Here is a 14829-nt window from a genome sequence, read left to right as displayed (position 1 = left end):
CCTCTATGGGGGAGGGGCATTAGTCACTGGAGGAAGTACTATAAAAGGATCTCTTAAGTGAGCCGCCCCCATCTTGCAAAAAACCTTGAGTAAGGTGGTTGACACAATGGCTCTGGTAAGCACTGACGGGGGTTAGTGTGATAAGGTGGAATGTATTAGGAGTTTGGGTTGAGTTTGTTTAGTATGATATAAAGCATTGAAAACTATTTTTAATATTTTACAGGGGGATTCTTGATAAAGCAAATTGTTGCGAAACATGTCGGATTATGTAACCCAGTAGCATGATAAGCTAAGGGGTTCATAATAAAAAAAAAAACAAATGTCTAAAAAGTGTCCTAAATGGCTACTTGGACAATCAAAAAGCCTGATCGTCCAAGTACCCATAACCAAAGCTGGTTTTAGACGTATCTAAAACCAGCTTAGGCCTTTCTCCTGCCACTAAACGCACAGAGAGAAAAGAGGCGTGTTTAGAGGAGGGGAAAGGGTGGGCGGTGGGCGGGAGGTGGGCTGACCTACACCTAGGCGTGCAGCAGGTATAACCAAAACCTTAGGCAGTTTGCCTAGTCGGCACTTATACGATTTTGACTTAGACAAAGTCAAAGCAGGTCTAAGTGCCAAAAAAGGGGCCGCTGAGCTGATGGTGGCTGCTGCAATCAGCTCAGCAGCCCGGCAACCTGCCTACCCCCTACAGCAATGATCGCGGCAGGAGAGATGCCTCATCTCTCCTACCGCGATGCCATCACTTCTCTGCCCGAACTGCCTCTTGCCCCGATGCTGTCGGGGAGTCGCTGGGAAAGGGGGCTTGGGCTCCCTCTTGCCCTGAACATAGTCGGGGGTTTGGGGTGTTGTGGGCCAGGAGGGCATGGGCTCCCTCCTGCCCGGATCGTTTTAAGGTGGGGGGGGGATTCTGTAACCGGTGTTGTTTTTGACAGACACCAATTACAGAATCCAGCTTTTAGGCGAAGGACTGGCTCCTCCTTCGTCTAAAAGTCCTTGTGTTGGACGTTTGGGGCTTAGGCGTTTTTTGGGTTCATTATGGGGTATAACTGTAGACATCGTGGGGAGATAAGTGTAGACGTACTGGTGGTCTGGGCTTTTAAACAGCTGAATGTAGAGGCAGGCCATTATCAAAACAAGGACGTTTGTTTTGGTTATGGACACTTTCCCTGCTTCTACTTTCAATGTTTAAGGCCTTAGGCCAAAAAGGGACTTAGATGCTTTTTTTTATTATGTCCCTCCACGTATATAACTTATTTGAACACTTTTAAATAGAATAATCTCAAGGAAACTTCTAAAAAGAGCACAGTGGATAAAAAAAGTTTAAAAAAAAGTTTACTTAAATAAATGCAAAAAAAGAATGTGAGCCAATGAGGAATGAAAACACCGGTATTCCCACCGATATTGAACACTACTAAGGGTGGAGGAGGTGTACCTGAGGCTACATTTTGTTACATTTGAAATATGAGAGTATGTTTAACAATTTGTAATTCTACGGAGGGGAATGCTGGATATTTTGGAGGTTGGGTAAAACATTGGAGAGTTGTGTCAAATTAGAGAATGTCACGGCGACAAATTTGCCCCTGTCCCCACAGGAACTCAATTTCCCCGTGAGTTTTCTGTTGCTGCCCCATTACTATAAGCTCTGCCTTAACTGCTCAAGCCTCAAACCCTTATGATTTAAATTGTTTGAGGCTTGTGCAGATGAGGACGGAGCTTGCAGGAATGGAGCAGGGACAGGAAAAGATCTCACGGGGACGGGACGGGAAAATGAGTTCATGTGGGGGTGGGGCTAAATTTGTCCCCGTGCCATTTTCTAATTCAAATATTATTATTTATTTTGGTCTGAATATGAGGATCATCTTAAATTGGGGGTGTCTTATTACTTAGACAGTATGATATTGTTTAAAAATGGTATTGCAAAGTGTTGCTTATAATAGTTCATATTTAAAGAATAGAAAAATGGTTTAATTTGTGGAACTGCTCCTTTGTGCAATTAATCCATTCAAATATGAAGCTTTAGAATGCTCCTCCAAAGAAACCAATTTTCTATCATTTACCCCAGATATGATATTCTAATGGCATTGGCCACATACTGGTAACAGAACAGGAGAGGCAGGTGTGATCCATGGAATGTAGTCTGAAGAATAACAAAGGATCAAAAAGATTAAATTAAAATGTAAAAGTATATGTTAATTTAACCTATTTGATTTATTGTTGTTTATTGGCCACATACTTACATGTCTACAGGTCAAAGCTTCAAGAATATTTATCAGTATCTATTGGTCTACACCAGAGGTGTCCAACCTGTGGCCCAAGGGCCGCATGCAGCCCTGTGAAGTATTTTGTGCGGCCCTGGTTGAGGGCGATGCAGTGTTTTCCTCTGCTGCCACCGGGTGTTTACCATCTTGCTGGCTCCCTCCTCTGTCTTGCTGCAGCATTCGCGCATTTGTGCGGCCCCAGAAACATTTTTTTTCAGCCAATGCGGCCCAGGGAAGCCAAAAGGTTGGACACCCCTGGTCTACACAGTATTTGTTATCAGCCCCCATGGACTATAAATTACTTGATTTCATAAGATTATTATCCAAAATTATGTCTATAGCCTTTTCAGTATTGCTTCTCACACCAAGCTCTTCACTTTTTACCTTGAGGCCAATCACTGCACCATTAAATTTATTTGCCTCAAGTGTGTTCTATTCAATATACATAGAAACATGACAACAGATAAAGGCCAAATGGCCCATCTAGTCTGCCCATACGTAGTAACCATTATCTCTTTCTCTCTCTGAGAGTTCCGATATGCCTATCCAAGGCCCTCTTGAATTCAGACACAGTCTCTGTTTCCACCACCATAGAAACATACAGTACATATACTTTAGAATCTCATAAACACCACTCCGGAATCATTTCACTCATTCTTTTCACTAACCTATTACACCTCCAATATCCCGCTTGACCATTTCTTCAATCAAGATGGTGACAGCATTCACTAACTCTCTTTTAAACCTGGGTGCCACAGTTCGCCGACGCATATGTCATCATAATGAGGTATAAATAGGTTAGTGAAAAGACTGTCAGATTTGAAATGAATGGAATGTTAAGTTATGAAATTAAATGGGTGATTTGTTGTTTAGATTTAGGTGGCTAGCCTTGAGGTTGTGGGTTCAAATCCCTCACTGCTCCTTGTGACCCTGGGCAAGTCACTTGATCCCCTCATTGCCCCAGGTACACTAGATAGAGTTTGAGCCCGCCGGGATAGATAGGGAAATATGATAAAGTACCTGAATGTGAACCACTTAGTATAGAAGTGGTATATAAATGATTAAATAAATAAATGTTGGTTTAAACCAGGGGTGTCAAAGTCCCTCCTCGAGGGCCGTAATCCAGTCGGGTTTTCAGGATTTCCCCAATGAATATGCATTGAAAGCAGTGCATGCACATAGATCTCATGCATATTCATTGGGGAAATCCTGAAAACCCGACTGGATTCCGGCCCTCGAGGACCGACTTTGACACCTGTGGTTTAAACCCTGACTTTCAAGACCACAAAGCTACATTAAGTATCAATTTGTGAATAAGAGTCTTGAATGAGTATATTTCATAATATGAATACTGAACTGACGAGCAGGTGATACATAAAGCTTGGGGCAATGAGTGAAATGAACCCAGAGTGGTATTTATTTATTCGGGGTTTTTTTTATACCATTCTCCCAGGAGAACTCAGAACAGTTTACATGAGTTTATTCAGGTATAGCCTTTTCAGTACATCTGTATCCACAGTTTTTGTTTTCATAGCCTTTTCAGTAGCATGTTTATTTGTAATATCACTGATTTCATTTTTATATGTCTTTGGATTTCATATATTACATGTTCATTTATTATCACTCAAAATATTTTTACTTATTTCACTGCCATTGCCATATAGGATCGAAAACCTAATGTAGACTTATGACAAGTTATGTATAATCTCTGAAAGTACAGGAGTCTTGATCTTAGACTTCAGAATTGCTTGTTTACTCTCTGAGATGACAATCAGACTACGACCCTCTACTTTCAACTGATGTCAGTACAGGGTTTTGAGTGTGTAGAATAGCAATTTTGTCACTGAAGTAGGTGCTTATAAATTATAAAATAGTCTCAGCATATACAGATGTAAAATTCAGAAATAGAGAATGACACGCCGACAAAATTTTCCCCGTCCCCATGGGAACTCATCTTCCCGTCCGGTCCCCGCAAGTTCTTTTCCTGTCCCTGTTTCATTCCTGCAAGCTCTATCTTCATCTGCACAAGCCTCAAACACTTTAAAATCATAGGTGTCCAAGGCTTGTGTAGTTAAAGCAGAGCTTATAGGAATGGGGCAGGGACAACGACAAAACTCAAGAGGACAGGGACAAATTTGTCTCAAGTTTCAAGTCAAGTTTATTTAACTCTTGATATATCGCCTATTTAAACATTCTAAGCGATGTACATAATATAATAAAACATAGAAACATTAATATACATTTAAAAACAGCAAATTTCAATAATGACTAACGGGAAAGCGAGGGAAAGGGGGCAAAGTTACAATAAGGGCATAGGAAAAAAGGGAAAAAACGAAAGGTTGGGTAAATAGTTACAAGGCACTCTTTAAGAAAGTTAATTTAAGCAAAGTATATACATTAGAGCTTTAAAGATCATAGGCGTCCCTAAACAAATAAGATTTTAAAAGTTTTTTAAAAGCTGAGATATCGTGTTCCATTCTGATATACTGAGGAAGGGAGTTCCACGATTGTGGACCTGCTACAGTAAAGATGTCTGCTCTTCTCGTACCGATGATTTTTAGAGATGGGATAGTTAATAAATTTGATTCGGATGAACGTAAAGATCGTTGTGGTTTGTAAGGGATCAAAGATTTTGATATGAATTGTGGCTCGCTAGATGTTAAAGTCTTAAATATTAGAAATATAATTTTGTACAATATTCTATGATTAATTGGTAACCAATGCGCGTCAATCATCAGTGGGGATACATGGTCGAATTTTTTAGCGTTGTAGATAAGTTTGATAGCCGTATTCTGGATAATTTGGAGTCGCCTTCTTTCCTTCTGAGTGATGTTTAAGAATAGAGCATTGCAATAGTCGATTTTTGCAATGATAAATGAGTATATTAAGATTTTTATGGAGGAAGGGTTTAGAAATTTGGAAATAGCTCTTATCTGACGTAGTTTGAAGAAACAGTTTTTGACAATAGAAGAGATATGATCATGGTAAGATAAACTGTCATCAAGTATAACCCCGAGAATTTTAATTGATGCTTCAGTACTAATAGGAAGGTTATTAAGAAAAAATGGTTTTGCAAGACAAATGTCTTTTTTCCAGTTGAATAATATGGATTTGGTCTTATTAATATTTAATGATAATTTGTTTGAGTTCAGCCAATTGTGTATTTGTTCTAGTTTATGGTTTATGGAGGCAATGTCTGTGACATTTTCGGGATCTAAAGGATGAATTAGTTGGATATCATCAGCGTATGCGTATGGAATAAAACCTATGGCCTGACAAGTTTCTAATAATGGCGATAAAAAGATATTAAATAAAAGTGGAGATAAAATGGATCCTTGAGGGATTCCAAATGTTGAAGTAAAAGTAGTAGAGTCTTCGTTGTTAAAATTCACAGATGAAGTACGATTGTTAAGATAAGACTTAAACCAATCTAGAACTGCGCCGCCAATCTAGAACTGTCTCCGTGTCATTCTCTATTTCTGAATATTTTAGCATGCAGGTAGCATGCACATATTTGGAACTTACCACAGGATACCTGAGCGCATCCTGTTGTAAGCCATTTTAAATGGCTGTAAGTGCATGTTAGCTCTTACTTTAGGTTAGTGAAAATACCACTGTGTGAAGAAATGATATATATAAGCAAGCAATGCCCTTCTCCCAGTGCCCAGCACAATCAGCTCTTGATTCAATGGACTAATAGAGGGAGAAGGTATCTATAATTGCTGATTGTCCTTAGTTTCTGGGGGATGTCTAAATAAAATCATAAGAAAATCCAATAAATGATTATTATATAAATAATAAACTTACTGTATGTGAGTTATTTAAACATAAAAATTAATGTAAGATTAAAATGCTGTAAATGTTTGGTTGTTGTTTCCAAAATCCATTAAATCAGCGGTTCTTAAACCTGTCCTGGGGGACCCCCAGCCAGTTGGGTTTTCAAGATATCGCTAATGAATATGCAAGAGACAAATTTGTATGTAATAGAGATGATGGCACGCAAATCCAGAAGCATACCAACATAGTTATTTGATTTGCATTACCAAAATTATATAAGGAGATGTTCAATGTAGAAAACAAAATGAAAAACCAAAGCAGGAAACTGCACGTGGCTCTTGTAACCTGTACAAAGCAAAACCAAGAAGAACCAAAATCTCAGCAGAAAAACGCAAAAGCATACAGTAGATTTGACAGTCTATTGATGGCAGAAAGAATATTTGAAGAAGCAAAATGTTCAATGTAAAAGTCTTTATTCAATAAAGTGACTAAAAAAAAAAAGAGTCACTTTATTGACTAAAAACTTTTACGTTGAAAAAAAAAGAGTCACTTTATTGGACAAAGACTGTTACAGTACATTGAACATTTGGGGCTCCTTTTACGAAGCTGCATTAGGGCATTAATGCGCGGAATAGTGTGCGCTGCATTGCCGTGCATGCTAGACGCTAATGCCAGCATTGAGCTGGCGTTAGTTCTAGCCATGCAGCGTGCGATGTAGTGCATGGTAATATCCTGCGTGCGCTAAAAACACTAGCGCACCTTACTAAAAGGAACCCTTGGTTTCCTCAAATATCCTTTCTGCCATCAGTGGACAGTTGTCTCTGCTGTTTGCTATTGTAATCTGTCCATAGCACTGATTTTTATCTTAAGGTATTTCAGGTTGGGGGAAGGGAGCCTCGTGATATCAACATGACATAAGTTAATCAAACTCAATTTCCCTATAGTTTCTATAGATGCAACGTGCAATCTGCACATCACCCAAGCTTGTGTCTTACTTTCTAAAATGCTAACAATACCACTGGCAGAAGTGATAAACCTAAACCATTTAGAACATTTGCAAGTCTAATATCAAGATTTGGAGTTACTGATCAAAAGTAATAAACCATTTAGAATGTACTCACCATGGAAAAGTTGTCCCTCAAAATATGCTAGGATCTTTTTTCAGCTTTGGATACAACAATGTCCTTTGAGCTGCACTTGCAGGCCCAGTCTGGTTATTGTGAAATCTCAATAGCTAGGCAAAGATACTAGAATGATAAATTCTGTGACTCAAATGATTTCTGATTCCAAGCTACCCCCGCTTACACAATGTATGTGTTTATGTGTTGGGTTGCTAAGTAACAACAATTTGATATTAACAAATCTTGCCAAATGCCTGAATGCATTAATCTGACTTGTAAGTTGTTTGTTGGCTACATAGGCAAGGGACTATGATTAATTATTTGAAATCAGTTTCTTTCTCTAGTTCAACCAGAAAGCTAAATGCAATATTTGAAATACACAGTCTGTTTTCAGTGATCATAGGCATTCAGCAGCATGATTTTTATACCAGTGAAATAAAAAAACAAAACAAAACACATGCTGAGATAAGTTTTCACGCTGGTCGGCTCACCTACCTTTTTTTGATGGCTGGATTGTAGACAGACTGTATAGATGTAAACCTCAATTAGTGTAATTTATATATCCTTGGATGTCAATCATCGCCACTGAGAGGTGGGATTTGCAGGTCCTCAGTACATTAATTAAGAACTCCTCTCAGCAGAGCTATATTTCCACCTAAGTAGCAAGAGGAAGTTTTAATTAGATTCAAAAAGACACTATGCCATATGTAGAAGTAAATGTAGTGTACAGTGGTCTTGTAAAAATAGATTTTACTAGCATGCAATAAGGACATTATTAATAGGAATGCAAAGGACTCAAATGTTTCCTATCTCTGCAATAGTTATTGAAATTACTTTGCTTGAATGACTGTATTCTAATGCCTTATCCCTACATGCCTGCAAGGCTCTTTTGAATTGGTCGTTTCATTGCTATCTTTATTGTTGGACCCATGTCTAATTATTGATGCTGAGCTGATGTTGACCAAGCATAATTACAACTGAAGACTGACAGTATTTCTCTCTGATGGCTAGCTGTTCGTGCCAAGATAGTTTCTGACTGAGTATGTAACAGTCGAAACAATGCTAGTTCAGCAGAAGCAGGAGGACTAGCTTGCTTGGTGTATCCATTTGATTGGTCCAGTGACAAAGTAAGTGTGCAGCTGTTGGCCGGCTGAAAGCCTCCGAGACCCAGAGGAGGCGAAAAACTTGCAGCACTCACTGGTGTCAGCTGCTTCAGAGATGCCACTCACTTGGCATGGCCTTTATGAAGCCATCGGAATACACTGCTTAGGGTTCACATGGGAGGCCAGTTGTAAATAATTGATTCAATAATTTATAAATTGAGGGGCAGAAAAGCAAATAGAGGTTGGTTCATCTCTTGAAAAAAGAAGCTTGCCTTCTTGCAGTTATGTCCAAGCTAAAGAGACACTTTAATGAGAGAGAGAGAGAGAAAATCTCCCTCTAACTCTCCAGTGGTTAAATGTAAGAACAGTAAGTATCATTTTTCCTAACAATTAAAAAGTATAAAGGATTGAAAAGATAAAGAAAAATGTTCAAAACCAGGATGTTTCAGGAGGTACGGTGTGATGTGGATAATTTTCTGGGATATCTGTTCAAATCTTCCCATACTGACTGTCTAACATTTATAAAATAACTTTGAGAACCTTTTACTAAGCTAAATTAGGTGCTAATACCGGTCTAATGTGGGACACGCTACAGCATTCTGCATTATTTTTGTCATGTGCACGCTAACCACACGCAATTTTTTTTTTTTTTTGTCTTGTATGAGGGTGTGTGTCAGATGTGGAGAGTGGACATTCTTACGTTAACCAGCTAGTGCATGAATAACTACTACTACTAATTATTTCTGTAGTGCTACCAGACGTATGCAGTGCTATACAAAGTCGCAAGGAAGATAGTCCCTGCTCAAAGATCTTACGAACCAAACAGTTAAGACGGATGTCATAGATACAGTTAAGGGGAACGGTTAATCTGATGGCTAGTTTGATGGGCAGTGGGGCGTAGGGTTATGATTTGAAGGCTATATCGAAAAGGTGGGTTTTCAGTCTGTTTTTAAACAAGGTAAGTGCTTGGCAGACAAACTCAGGTAATTTATTCTAGGCATAGGGGAAGCTAGTTGAAAAGAACAAAGTCTGGAATTGGCAGTGGAGGAGAAGGGCACAGCTAAGAGCAGTTTACATGAGGAACATAGTTCTCTGGGAGGTGTACAAGGAGAAAGAAGAGAGAAGAGATATTGAGGGGCAGCAGAATGAATACACTTGTAGGTCAACAATAGGAGCTTGAACTATATGCAAAGGAAGTCAATGAAGTGATTTATGGAGAGGGGTGACATGAGTGTAGTGAGGTTAGTAGAAGATGAGTTGTGCAGAATTTTACATAAATTGCATTGGGGAGAGGCAGTACTGCGGGAGAGGAATTAGAAATAGACTGTAGTAATCTAAGCATGAGGTTATAAGAGTGTGGACAAGAGTCCGGGTAGTGTGCTCAGAGAGAAAGGGACAAATTTTAGTGATGTTGTAGAGATAGAAGCGACAGGCTTTAGCAGTTTATTGGATGTGCTTAGAAAATGAGAGGTTGGAACTGAAGACGACTCCAAGGTTGCATGCAGAAGGGACTGGAACAATGACAGTATTATTTACAGAGATGGAGAATGGAGGAAGAGGAGCAGATGGTTTAGGAGGAAAGAAGAGCAGCTCAGTCTTTCACATATTTAGTTTCAGATGACAGCAGGACATCCGGGCAGCAATGCCAGCCAAAAAGGCAGAGACTTTTTCTTGGGCTTTAGGTGAAATTTCAGGTGTAGAGAGGTAGATCTGGGAGTCATCAGCATATCGGTGATACTGGAAGCCATGGGAGGAGATCAGGACACTGAGGGAAGAGGTATAGAGAGACAAAAGAAGAGGTCCTAAGACAGAACCCTGGGGTGCACCAACTGCTAGTGGGGTAGCAGCAGAGGAGGCCCCACCAGCACATACACTGAAGGTGCAATGGAAAAGGTAGGAGGCAAACTTGGAGAGGATAGATTTGCAGAATCCAAGGGAGGACAGCATATCAAGGAGTAAGCAGTGATTAACAGTATCATAAGCAGCACACAGGTCAAGAAGGATGAAGATAAAGTCCCTTAGATCTGACCAGGAACAGGTCACTGCAGACTTTGGTAAGGGCGGCTGTCTCTGTAGAGTGTAGGGGGTGAAAGCCAGATTGTAAAGAATCAAGAATCTGTTGAATTAAAAGGCAGTCCAGGCAGCAACGGAGTACAGCATACTTGAGTAGCTTAGATAGGAATGGAAGAAGGGAAACAGGACAGGTGGGGTCCAGCAAGGATTTTGAGAAGTGGCTTAACCACCGCATGTTTGAAGACAGTGGGGACAGTTGCAGTGGAAATGGATAGGTTAAGAATATGGCAGATGGAAGGGATAACAGTATGTGAGACAGGGTCAAGTAGAAGGGTGGGAATAGAGTCTGAGGGGTTTATAGCAGTCTTGGCTGACAGAAGTTGAGTGATTTCTTTGTGATTTCACAGAAGGAAGAAAAGTCAGCGGTAGCTGAGGGAGGGTCGAGAGGGTGGGACCAGGCAAAATGAGCTTCCTGAATTGTTAGGGGGGGTGAAGGGGTGGTGTGAGCTTGAAGGTCAGGAGAGTGGATGGTGAGTAGGGTTAGAAGGATGTGACTTAGTAGTGAATTCAAGGGTGATCGTGTGGATCTTGTCATGGAAGTAATTAGCCATAGTCTGGGGAGAGAGAAAAGGAGGGTTCAGAGGTGGAGGTGTTTTGAGGTGGAAGTTCAGCATGGCAAAGAGACAACAGGGGTTGGAAGAAAGGGAGTTAGTTAGTTGGATGTAGTAGTCTTACTTGACCCATGTAAGTGCAGAATTAAAGGAGTCCTTTCTAATTGGGCCTATGTTTTTCCTCCAGCAACTAGGACATCAGATTTATCTTTCCATCCCCCATCTCTCTTGCAGTCTACCTCTAGGCCTTCCCCCACTGCTTATAATTAGCTGACTGTAGCCCCTCCCAAGCAAGCACTCAGGAAGGACAGCAGATTCATCTCTCTATCCCCCATATCTCTTTGAGTCTACCTCTAGGCTCTCCCCCGCTGCTTCTGACTAGCTGACTATAGCCCTTCCCAAGCAAGCACTCAGGTGACCTCACTAGCCTTGCTATCTATTTATTCTGAACCCTCTAGGGGAGGCACGAGCCGCCGGCACACGACATCGCATGACAAAGGAGCTTGAACAAGTGGACGTGCTCCTTTGTGTGCCTCCTGATGGCATCTCATTATTCTCACTACCTCACTTCTTGTATATATCTATTTCCTTTCTCTGTTCCTCATCTTATGGCTCCAATTCACTTTCTGCTTCTCATACTCACTCTCCCCAATCTTACTCCCTTTCCCTCTCCTCTCCAAACCACAAGTCTTCACTATCCTCCTTTTCCTATCGCCTCACCTGCCATCTACCTTATTCACTGCATTCAAGCTCAAGCATTCTCTCCCATTCATTCATTCTCTCCCATTCATTGTGGATGTTGAAGCTTTTATAGCAGTGGCCAGTGACAGTGGCGTATCAAGGGCGGGGCAGGTGGAAGACCACCCCGGGTGCACGCCCTAAGGGGTGCTTAGCCAGCCATGTCCGGAACCTCCCTCCCTACTATGCCATGGGATCTGCACCTCAGTGCATCTCCGGGTCCACCCACTCTGACATACTTATTCTGGAGCAGAGTCGGCAGCCATGGGGAGGTGCAGCAATGTCTCGCAATGACTGCGTCTGCCGGCTCTGCTCTGGAACAAGTGATGTCAGAGGGGGTGGACTGGCAGCCGCACTGAGGTGCAGGAATGTCCCGCGATAATCACGTCTGCTGGCTCTGCTCTGGAAGATGTATGTGACGCTGGAGGGGGTGGAGCAGCAGCTACAGTCATTGCAGGACCTTGCAGCAACTCCCTGTGTCTGTCAGTCCACCCCCTAAGATGTCACTTCTTAAGGAGCAGAACCAGCAGCTGCAGTCATCGCAGGACCTTGATGCATGGCATTGGGATGGAGGGAGAGACAAAGGAGCAGGATATTGGTATGGAAGGGTGGTGGAGGAAGAGAAAGGGGGCAGATGCTGATGGAATAGGTGTGCAGGGAAAGGGGAGAGAGACATAAGGGGGAAGGATACTCAATGGAATTGGGTTGGAGGGAAAGAAAGGGGCAGATGCTGATGAAAGAGGGGTGGATGGAGAGAGAGAAAGGGCAGACATTGGATGTTAGTGGGGAGAGTAGAGGGGGAGCCTATGCTGGATGGAAGTGTGGATGGGAGAGAGAAGGGAGCAGATGCTGGATGGAAGTGGGGAGGAGAGAGAGAAAGAGGGGAGCCGATGCATGAAGGAAGTGGGGTAGAGAGAAAGAGGGGAGCAGACACTGAATGGAAGTGGAGAGAGGGAGAAGACGCTGGATGGAAGTGGACAGAGAGAGGAGAAGATGCTGGATGGAAGGGGTAAAGAACGAGGGCACATGATGGAAGGAGTGGATAAATTAAAAAGAGGGCACATGATGGGGAAGAGGATTGAGTTAGTGAAATACTGGAGGGGGTTAGGGAAAGAGGTGGCAAGCTGTAGGTAGACAATAAAAGGGGAAATTGATGACAGGGTAGTAAAAACATAATCTAGACAGATGCAGAAAATAAATTGAGAAGTTAGATGAGGGGAGAAAATGAAAGGGAAGGGAGAGGAGAGAGTGAAATGCCAGACCAAGGGGGTATGGAAGAGGGACGGGAAGGAGAGAGATGCCAGACTATTAGAGGAGGGAAGGGAAGAAGATGGATGCCAGACTAATGGGGTGAAGGGAGAGATGGAAGGGGGAGGCATACAGTTTCTGGAAGGGGCATGGAAGGACAGAAGATGCTAAAAAGAAGAGGCAAAGAGATGACAGACAGTGGATGAAAGGAAGAGAATGACAAGAAGATGAGAAAAGCAGAAACCAGAGAAGACAAAGGTAGAAAAAAAAATTTTTCTTTTTTTTTGCTTTAGGGGATATGCGTCACTGTTTCTGTGGTGTTGCATTGTATGCAGAGTCCAGTTTCTTGGTGGTTCAGTTTAACCTTTGTCTACGCATTTCTATTTTATCCCCCCTTTTACAAAACTGTAGAGCCTTTTATGGTGCCAGCCATTGTGGTAACAGCTCTGATGCTCAGAATTTTATGAGCATCTGAGCTGTTACCACCATGGCTAAAAACCGCACTACAGTTTTGTAAAAGTGGGAGGGGTTAGTTTGTGATTACATATTCCATACTAAGGAAGGTGTTTTCTGTATTCTGTGTGTTCGAAATACATGGTTTTCTGTTAGGATTGACTGTGCAGGATTGATCTGTACTAGTCTGTCTTGTTTAGTTTTACAGTGGGTGTACAGTACTGATATTGTACTGCTCACTGCAGTATGTATGATGCTGCCTTTTCTTAGGCAACACTCTTGTACAACGTGTGAATTGTTACTAAAAATCATGTTTCTCATACAGATGGGGGGGTGTCAAGAAATGATGGATCCCGGGTGTCACATATGCTAGGCCAGCGATAAAAAACCCAAATGCGACTTGATAAAAGGGGGCCTTAGTTGGCAATAAAAATGTATGACTAGAATATTAATTGCAAATGTGGTCATATTTGTGGATGATTTTGAAGTGCTCTATTACATATCGCATTAGCATTCTATTCAAATGAAAAAGCTATATGGATCCAGATTATCATGCTCACTAGTATTAATGTTCATTGTGGCTTAAGCAAGCAGAGGACGTTCCTGCCATTTAAACCATGCTGATATTCAATGGTTATGCAGTGCCACTGTTTATCAGGTCACTATTTGGTTAGTGCCGGAGCAGTTTGTTGGACAATCTTGGGTAAAACTGACAGAAAGGTGCTCATTTTCGAAGCAGATGGATGTTTCACAATGGCTAGAAAAGGTCCATCTGCCAAAAACATCCAAATCATGATTTATGAAAGGCAGAATTTGGATATCGTACACAGCAGTTCATCGAAATAGCAAGGGCGTGTTGGATGTGTGTTTCTGACAGGACTAGAGTGGGCCCAAAAGTAAGATGTTTTTCAGTGATAATGGAATAGGAAGAAAACTCCAAAGCCAAAAAGGAGGACATTTTTATGTGCACCTGTTTCAATCACATCCAGGGTACAAAGTGGTGCCCTGATTGAGCAGCTGGAGGGATGCATGACTTTGCTTTAATCTCCCACTGATTACTGACCCCCCTCCCATCCCCCTAAGAAGTAAAAAATGAGAGTGAATACCAGACCCTCTGACAGCTTCAGATATTATGGCCTTTCCTAACAGAGCAGTAAGCGTCAGAGTAAGTAAGTAGACTACTGGTCAGTACAATGGACTTTGAACAATGGGACCCAGGTCTAACTCCTACTTTAATTCTTATTTCTGTACAAATATGTAAACTCTCCTGGAACAAAGAAATGCCTACTGTACCTGAATTTATAAGACACGTGCAACTGCTATGGCTATTGTAGTGGTGTATTTTTGAATTTAAACCAAATGGTCTCCAAATTAATATACGATAAACTGAGGATTACAATTTCATCTCGAGTTCTTATACACTCAAAATTGTGTAATTCAGCCTAGGACCAAAGTCCCAGCAGCCAAACCCACCACCCAGTCACTGTGTATGAAAGTTTTTATAAAT

General features: G+C 41.5%; 1 protein-coding gene across 3 annotated transcripts in view; it reads right to left on the bottom strand.

The window, feature by feature from the left end:
- The window catches only part of TENM3 (teneurin transmembrane protein 3), a 2583516-nt gene that overhangs the window by 2281459 nt on the left and 287228 nt on the right, over positions 1-14829 (bottom strand). For all 3 annotated transcript variants that reach the window (XM_033942956.1, XM_033942961.1, XM_033942964.1), the window contains exon 3: positions 7652-7811. The gene's annotated coding sequence lies outside the window, so the exon portion shown is untranslated. The remainder of the gene's footprint in view (positions 1-7651; positions 7812-14829) is intronic.

The sequence above is a fragment of the Geotrypetes seraphini genome, chromosome 1 (genome assembly GCF_902459505.1).
Source record: "Geotrypetes seraphini chromosome 1, aGeoSer1.1, whole genome shotgun sequence".
NCBI lineage: Eukaryota > Metazoa > Chordata > Amphibia > Gymnophiona > Dermophiidae > Geotrypetes > Geotrypetes seraphini.
Note: the sequence above shows the minus strand (reverse complement) of the source record. Positions and strands in the feature narration are given on the sequence as shown.